The sequence below is a fragment of the Nipponia nippon genome, unplaced genomic scaffold, assembly GCF_047370975.1.
Source record: "Nipponia nippon isolate SJK-2023a ecotype South Korea unplaced genomic scaffold, ASM4737097v1 scaffold_3, whole genome shotgun sequence".
Taxonomy (NCBI): Eukaryota; Metazoa; Chordata; class Aves; order Pelecaniformes; family Threskiornithidae; genus Nipponia; species Nipponia nippon.
This window is the reverse complement of record NW_028262347.1, coordinates 66,300,822-66,309,441: the sequence shown is the minus strand read 5'-3', so window position 1 is coordinate 66,309,441 and position 8,620 is coordinate 66,300,822.

Below are 8,620 nucleotides of genomic sequence, written 5' to 3'. Positions count from 1 at the left end.
CTTTGAGCATCAAATTTTGTTTTCTGTTTCTCTATTAATGATACATTACTGATCATAAAAAATGTGGGCAAGGGATGTTAGAATAAACAATTTAATTGCAGTAGCTGTGAAAAATAAATGGAGTGAAAACAACTTCATTTGCTAGAGATTTTGTTTGCAACACTTGAAAAATTGTCTTCATATCTCAAAGAAGAGCAAGCCATGTACCAGGTTAGCTGAACTATTAAAGATTACTGGTTCAACATTTTTCAGTTTTTCATTTTTGTCTTGAATATAGGCCTTTTAGTTTTGTGCATTTTTCTCAACTTTGTGTAGTTCTTCCATAATAAAAGCATGTAGTAGAAACAATTTCTGTATACACTTTTTCTAAGACCATAATGTCCACTTTCCCATGCTTCATCACGCTTCTGTCAATAGATTTTTAAGTCTATTCAGGTTTTCCACAATTTGGCTAAATTTATTACATTTTACTAAACATTTAGTAAAAAAACTTAAAAAGTACCCTTTAAAAGTGCTGGACAATACTAAGTGATGTGTTGTTAATATATTAACAGTCTACATAGGGTTATATTAATGCGGAATAATAAGTTTGGCTAAAATATTTGCTTCATAATAGAATTTTTAGTCTTTGTCAGAGTGCTTCCCAAATTTACCATTTGATTTGGCAAAAACAGTTTAACAAAAAGAAATTTTTGTAGTTTTGTTAATATCTAGTAACTTTCTCATGAATAACCTAATTCTAGCAATCTCTGTTCAGTGTTAGACAATACCTGTTGCCTTTAAGCTATTTTCAATAACCCAAACACTTTTATTTACTTATTGGAATTATGTTGGAGCAGGATACTTCTTAACATGGATGATGTGCTCTTCACTATCTGTATTCTTCTAAAATTTCCAAAGTTTTACAAAATACCTTTAACAAAAATTCTTAGCCAATATTCAGCTGAGCCATGCCAACTAGCAAATGATTCTTGGGAAGTTATGTAACAGAAAAGAGAAAGCTGGAATGGCAGTGATCTCATTTTCAGCTGTTTCTAAAAGAGTAATATCTCAGTACTCTATTTCAGGCTGAACTTAATATACTGAAAACACACACAGTTGGTTGGTTACTTTTTCAATGGCATTAGTGGGATTACTCGTATGTGACCTGTTGAGAGCAAGAACTCTGTAACACCATCTTTAGGTACCAGAAACTGATGGGGTATCAATTTTTTTCTAAATTTATTGTGTGGGATACATAAGATAGGCTTCAGGTGGGCTGTGCAGCTGCATTGAGGCTGCTATGAGGCACAGTCTGTTAGAAGTGAATAGTTACCTGAGACAGCTGGGTATCATGCAATAATTTGAAACCTGTCTGATGTATAAGTTTTTCTTCTGGCAATCTTACACCCTTATCTACTAAAGCAACAGCAAAATCTCACTTGAATCAATACAGTACTACATTCAGATAATATCATCCATATATTTGATTTGTTTAACTTCAAGATAAGTATTTTCTAACAGCTGAACATCTGTTGGCATGCTGTCTTGTTACATGTCCCTCATGGTTTGGAGGTTACTAGCAAGATGCAAAGCCTTTCTATTGCTTTTCCTCATTTCAGAATATCAGACCAACAGTAGCAAGGGGTAAGAGTAATTATTTACCTGCTCTGATTCTAGTGCATTTCTCATTAAGTGTAGCAATTAAAATATAGCCTGTGTCTCAGTATTTTGAAGAACTAAGCATTACATAAGGAGCTATTTCTACCAAGAATCTCTTCTGGCTATGTACAAGGCAAGTTCTAGGGAGGAGTTACAAATTTTAATTCCTTTTGCTAAAGGCTATTAAATAATTACAAAGCCCCCCTTTCAGAATTTGTACCAGTGGAGAGTCCATTTGCATTTGGATTTTGGAGCACATTTATTTGGTTTTATTCGTAATTCAGGCTGATCCAGTGGCACAGCAACACGCTACATTTCTTCCCCTAGTTGATGGGTGTTTATACGAGTACTTGGAAAAGGACAGAACAAAAATAACTCACTTAGTTTGCTAGTACTGTTTTTATTCATCCGAGTTTCTTAATTCAGTTGTTTATGTGTCTTTGCCATTGATAATTTCAGACCTAGTTTATGTGTCCCAGTATTTTTATGCTAAGAAAAGATTTTGAAACAGAGGATTCTGTTTTTCAACAGAACAGTATTTCAAACTACTTGCTTATGCTTTGCAAGTTTTCATACAAAAAGGTAGTTGCTGTGAATTTTGGAGATTGTTTATAAACCTGGTTTCAATTATATATGTATAAAAGAAAAGGCTCCAGGGAGAACTTATTGTGGCCTTTCAATATATAAAGGGGGCTTATAAGAAAGGTGGAGAGAGGCTTTTTGACAAGGCCTGTAGTGATAGGACAAGGGGCAATGGTTTTAAACTGAAAGAGGGTAGGTTTATATTGGACATAAGGAAGAAGTTTTTTACGAGGAGGGTGGTTGCTCAGACAAGTTGTAGATGCCCCATCCCTAGAAGTGTTCAAGGACAGGTTGGACGAGGCTTTGAGCAACCTGGTCTAGTGAAAGCTGTCCCTGCTTATGGCAGGGAGGTTGGACTAGATGATCTTTAAAGATCCCTTCCCACCCAAACCATTCTATGATTCTATGATAAAAATACTCAGTTTGGAGGGCTTCTACTTTGCTTAGTTAAAAAGAAACTAAGTATCTGGAATTTCAAAAGGATTACCAGAGGTTAAACTGGGAAGCTGGAGGGGAAAATAACAACTTGGGAGCAAGCACTAAACTTTAAAGTTAATGTATTGTAAGCTAATATAAAAATCACTCAAAGGATGAGAAATTTGATCAAGAATTCACAAAGGAGGTAACGATATAGTCTGGGAGAGACAGTATTTCTAGTCCATGATCTGTTATTTATAAGGAGAAAACATGGTCAGCATGCAGTCCTTAGATTCCTAGTAGAAACTACAGTTTCCTTGTTTCATGTTAAGGACTAAATTGTGTGTTTTCTTCAAGCTGTGAACAGGGAGCAGCATGTGGCCTGTCTGTTCCAAGAATAAACTCAGAAACTGGACTATGTTTTGGAGTTCCTACTTTTTCTCTGTTTGTTTTTTAAAATAGTATTCAGAGACTACCTTAGCTTCATATCTTATAGAAAACAGTGTCTTTCTTGCTGTGGTATAGTGAGTGAGGCTCAAAGTGAAGCTGAGTGAGAAGATGTGCTATTGTCTCTGTAACCCTAAATCCTCCAAAATGGACCCAATCTTGCCCTGGAGGTGTATCCAATTTCTCCTGGGAGGACAGGAGTCCAAAGGATAAATGAGCTCCTTTCTCAAAGGGCTTCAGAGTGAGACAAAGCAATATTATTAAGGGGGAACATTTTGTTACATACAAGGACTCTCTTCTCCCTAAAACAACTTGTATTGGATTAGTTACAAGCATCATGACATCTCAAAGGCCATTTAGAGGAGTATTTTAGCCTTATATTAGTCTCATATTAGTGGTAGTCTATCTCTTCGTATTGGAAACTGCAAGTTGACCAGTTCAGACATCTTTGCCAGGTATAACTCCTGTCCAGATTTGCTTACTTTCGTATTTTAAAGAGACACAAAAAACCCTCAAGACTTTAACAAAAACTTTAAAGCCTATTTTCAGATTAACTGTCGATGAGCACCAAGGCAACAATATTGGAATATTCTTTATAGGCAATTTGGTATGGTGGATGCTTCTGGGGTGAAAAATTAGATGTCATATAACAGATGCTAATGCTGAAAGGAAAGTTAGATAGAATATGATCTTTGTAAAGAATATGAATCTTTGTAAAGAAATTTTAGATATTTTAACAGAGAATGCCTCAATTTCCAAAAGTTTGTTTCAATGTGTTGTGACCTGTAGGAAGAAAACAGTAAGAAAAAATAATTTTGTCACTTTTGACGTTCAGTTATTACAACAAAAACCAGAAGATGTCCAGCTCTCCTTCAGTGTAACTACACAAAAACAGTCTGACAAAAAACCTTGCATTAAGCTAGGGTATGAAAACATAAAAGAAGGTGGTATGAGTTAAAGAATTATAATGTATCTAAACTACAAATAGAGTCTTGGGGCAAAGGCAAGATCACAGTTCTTGTTAGTTTGTCCAGAATTACATTTGGAATAGTTCAAGGAGCTGTAGATAAGATGAGGAAGCAATATGAAACAAAAGGAGTCCATCCTGTATTTTAACAGAGTAAAAAGCAGTGTCTACTAAAAAGCAGAAATTAGATACTATGGAAAAGGTACAGAGGATAATCAACACAACCAGTAAGGGCTGAAGGTTGCTAGATGAATAGGGGCATCATGTTGGCAGATGGGCTGTTGCATCTTTGATCACAGAAATTAAAGGTGTGCAGGAGTCAGTGTAATCAAGAATTAAAGCACCTCTTCAGAAACAGTATTGGAAGCTCTTTTGGATACTCTGGGCTTGGATGCAGAATGCTAGTGTTATGATCTCAGTTATCAGCTGCCATACATCAGAACAAGAGGAAAGGACCCAATCCTAAATTCAGAGGTTAAATGCAAGGAGTCTGCACCCTTTCTAAAGGGGTAGGTTAGGAATTAGAGAATTCTCATAATTATACTTGCATTAATACGTTATAGCAACACTATTCTCTTCAAAAAGAAAGGACATTTTGTCTGTAGGGATTAAGCCAGCAGTGTATTTTGGGTTTGTAGTAGGCCTGGATGGCTTCTTTTTGCTAAACATTAAGAACAAGATGGTAAGGGGAAGTCCTATTTATTGAATTTATAATCTAAATAGATTTGTGAATGAGACAATTACAAGACTATTATCCTTCTTCAACATATGGGATCAACTGGCTAGTCCACAATTAATAGGCAGTCTGTGGCAGAGCTTTACCACAGATTGTTTTTCTTCTCTGAGTATCAATAGAGTGAGTTTGTAAAGAAACTTCAGGCAAACACAGCTGCCCTGTGTGGGAGAGCAACTTGGTGTGGAAAAAGAGAATTCATAAGCATAATAAAGCATTGGATAGAAAATGTGTTTACGTTTTCTTTTTAGCGCAACCCCAACATCAGCCCTTGATCGAATGCAGTGATTAACCACAGTGGGCTTTCACAGGGGAACATTCAGAGCTGGTGCAGGGTAGTCCCAGACCATCTGCCTGGGAAGAAATATTGAATACATGGGTATTTGAGTGCAGAAAAGTGCAAAAGTAATGATAAATGCAAATACATTTATTGTGATGAAAGGGCCTAAATGCAGAAGTCTTAAATGCAGTGGGTTTTGACCTTCCAATGGCAACAGGGAAAGAGGAGAGAAAAAAGAATTAAATTTGGAGCAGATATCAGCTTGTTATGAACTGTGCTCAAAAGGGAAGACAGAACAACATGAAACAAACTTGGATTTTAGAATATGAAGAATTAAAATCTTGGAAGAACTATCCTAAGTGAGATGGCATGGGAACAGTAAGCAAGAGAACAAAAGGAAGAAATATAGAAAAGTAGTCTGCAGAAAAAGTTCATGAAGGTGATTGTGGTAGTCACTTTGAGACTTTTTATAAATGTACTAGGACAAGAAGACAAGGTCTGTTTATGCAGGAGCACATCATGTAGAAGAAAACGTATTGCCTGTCTTTGCAGGTTTGTTGAGAATTTGAGCTGGAATAGTATTATTCTTAGTACTTCAAATAACAAAGATATATGAAGTCTGACGAAAAGACCAGAAGCTATTAACATGATGGCAGGATGGATAACCAGGTAACTGCAACCTTGTTTGGCTAAGTGACCATCATGATGCCTATAACATTATATTTGTTCAAAGATATAGTGAAGGCTGAAACCCTAAAAGAAAAGGAGGAATTGCAGAGGATGGTACCAGTGATGTAAAAGAAAGTAATGGAAAAATTATAGGGCATGTTTAGACTGAGTTTCCCGCTGATAGATATTAGGCCAAGCAACGGATTCTCAGAGCAGAGGAAATAAAAAAAAAATAAAATTGCAAATAGACCTAATGGAACAGATTCTGCTTTTACAGGGGGGTACTTAATTTTTATGTCTCTTCTGGCTTCATTTTTATTATGCACAGAGTTTCAGGAAAGGAAAATCCTAATAAATACCAGCCTACATTATATCTTAATATGTTCTCCTTCTTTCCTTCACACCAGTGACAGACTGATCTGTATTTCCAGCCAGATTCTTGCTATTTCAAAGCTTTCCCAAGAACGCACACATCAGCTAATGTTTCATAATCTGTTTTTACATACATTAGCATCATCTGTACTTCATGTATAACATCCTGCTTCTTCGTGTTATTTCTTGTCCTGTCACATGTTTAAAACCAATTCAAGTGTTTCCAGTTTGTTCAACACACTCCTGCATCTACCAGTAGATGTTTGGCAACAGTTGTTTTGTGGCAAGAAAGCTTTCTGCAATTTCAGTCAGCCAGTTGTACTGTGATTTTGTACATCTTCAGTTGGTGGTCAGTTTTCTGTCATATTTGTGATTACTTTTTTAATCCTTGATTGGGCAATCCCAACAAACTCTCTCCAGTTATCTAAGGCATCTGGTGATGCACAGTTACTCAAGCTTAAATCTTCTGTAGATTTACTATTCTCAAACAGAAGTTGCCAATTGTCTGAATGCAAATATGTTTGATAACAATGTTTTCAGGTCGGCCCTACTTTTAGAATTCATGAGCTCCTACAGTGTCTTCCAGACACTAGATCTACACTTTATTCTCTCCATACTGGTCCTGCTTCTGCTTCATTGGCTGGATTCTGAGAGACTGAATACTATCTGGTGCCAGACTAGATTAACTCTCCTATAGGACTGATTCTGGAGATGAAAGAAACTCTATATTATTATTTTTTTTTTTTTTGATAAAATAAATTTATTTTCAACTCAAAAAGTGAAACAGAAGCTGTCCACTCAGATAAGCTCATCATGCCAGGTAGATTGGCCAGTTATTCACGTAGGTTGTTAGCAGCATGGGTACAAATTCAGTAAGCCATTTTGTTGGCTTTGCCATTATTGCAGATCATTCCATAGCCAGGTGCAAAATGCTCAGCATTATGACAGAGATTTTGTCAGACGTTCCATTTGTTGATATTTTATTATACAGTACAGTTTTGGCAAGGAGCCCACAGTAGTTCAATATGTCATGGGCTGCTGACAAATCTACAAACTCAGAATCACAACAGACATGTTTATGTAATAGTTCCTGTTAGAGTCTGTACACCCTGCTAAACATCTACCATAACAAAATCTGCCAACAGATAAAATTAAGCTATTGCTTGTTCAGGATATGGAAAGTACATGCAGTTGCTCTTACCATAAGCATACAAAGTGAAATATTTTAAATTATTGAGACTGTGAAATTTCACAAAAGAAGAACTATCTTTGCTTTGTAAGCTATAACCATATATTGCCTCTTTGTAGAATGAGGAAAATGCTGCCTTGTGATGCACTAAGTAGTTAATCATTGCTTCCAATCAATCTTCATAACATTTCTCTAATGCCTTGAATCTCAGATCTTACCTTCCTTTTGGATGCTCTGCATGCCAAGACGTTGGTGATTTATAAACAAATACAGCTCCTTTGAATGTGAAGATGATAGAAGATCACTCCCTAACTGCCCTACTATGGCAGTACAGAAAGCCAGGTTTAATTCCTTAGTATAAACTGTTGCTAGAAAAATCCAAAGATACTTGTAATGCCAGACACAGCCATAACAGAGTTTGGGCTAGAGATATGAACATTGATCTTTCAGAAGATTTGCTGTCTGCCCTTGTTTTAACTTTATGTGTACTCTCCTGCGCTAGACTGAGAAATTCAGTGCCACATGAGATATTTCTTTCCTGTTGTTACCTGTGGAATGAATACAACAGGACTCAGGGAAAGTTTGGATGCCTGCTCTACTGGCCATTCTGGGCCAGTTGGCCACAAGACCAATTGGCAGGGCAAGAAAATGAGAAAAGAAGAAGCTGTGCTCTGCATCCACGTGTTTCTGTTGTCTAGTGCACTGAAGGGAGAGAGTTTGAGCTCTGCACTGGACAAAAGGTTCAAGAAGTAGTCTCACTTGCTCATACATACGAATATGTTCCATGTAACATGGAGGCACCAACCATAGGGTCTACACTGTAGTTCTTTTGTGTAGCATATCTGTTGACCATAAAAGTTATCTCTGATTACATTAATGAAATCTTATAGACCAGGATGTTAGACTTCTAAGTGAATTTTTGCCTTCACAAAGACAAGGAATGCAACGCTGCAGTGACTATAAGCATGTGAATTCCACAAAGGAAATATCTGGATCTAGATGGCAAAGAACACTTGACTTAGTCCTTCCGGTGAGACTTGGTGAAAAAACATCCATATTCATTTTCTTGTTGCTGAAAAGTCAGCATGAGCTTCAATGTTACTGCCTTAGGAACTAATATAGCTTCCTTATTCATTTGGATACTGTCATATATCAAGATATTGTCTTCACAGTTTACTTTCTGAAACACTGCTGAAAGAAGAAAATACTGGAAGCCATATCAAAATGGGAGTAGATAATGAATAAAGAAGGCTTTTGGAAGAACTTAGGTTTCACTTCAAATAACTGGGGATATTTTTTCATGCTGTAGCAAATTAAAACAAA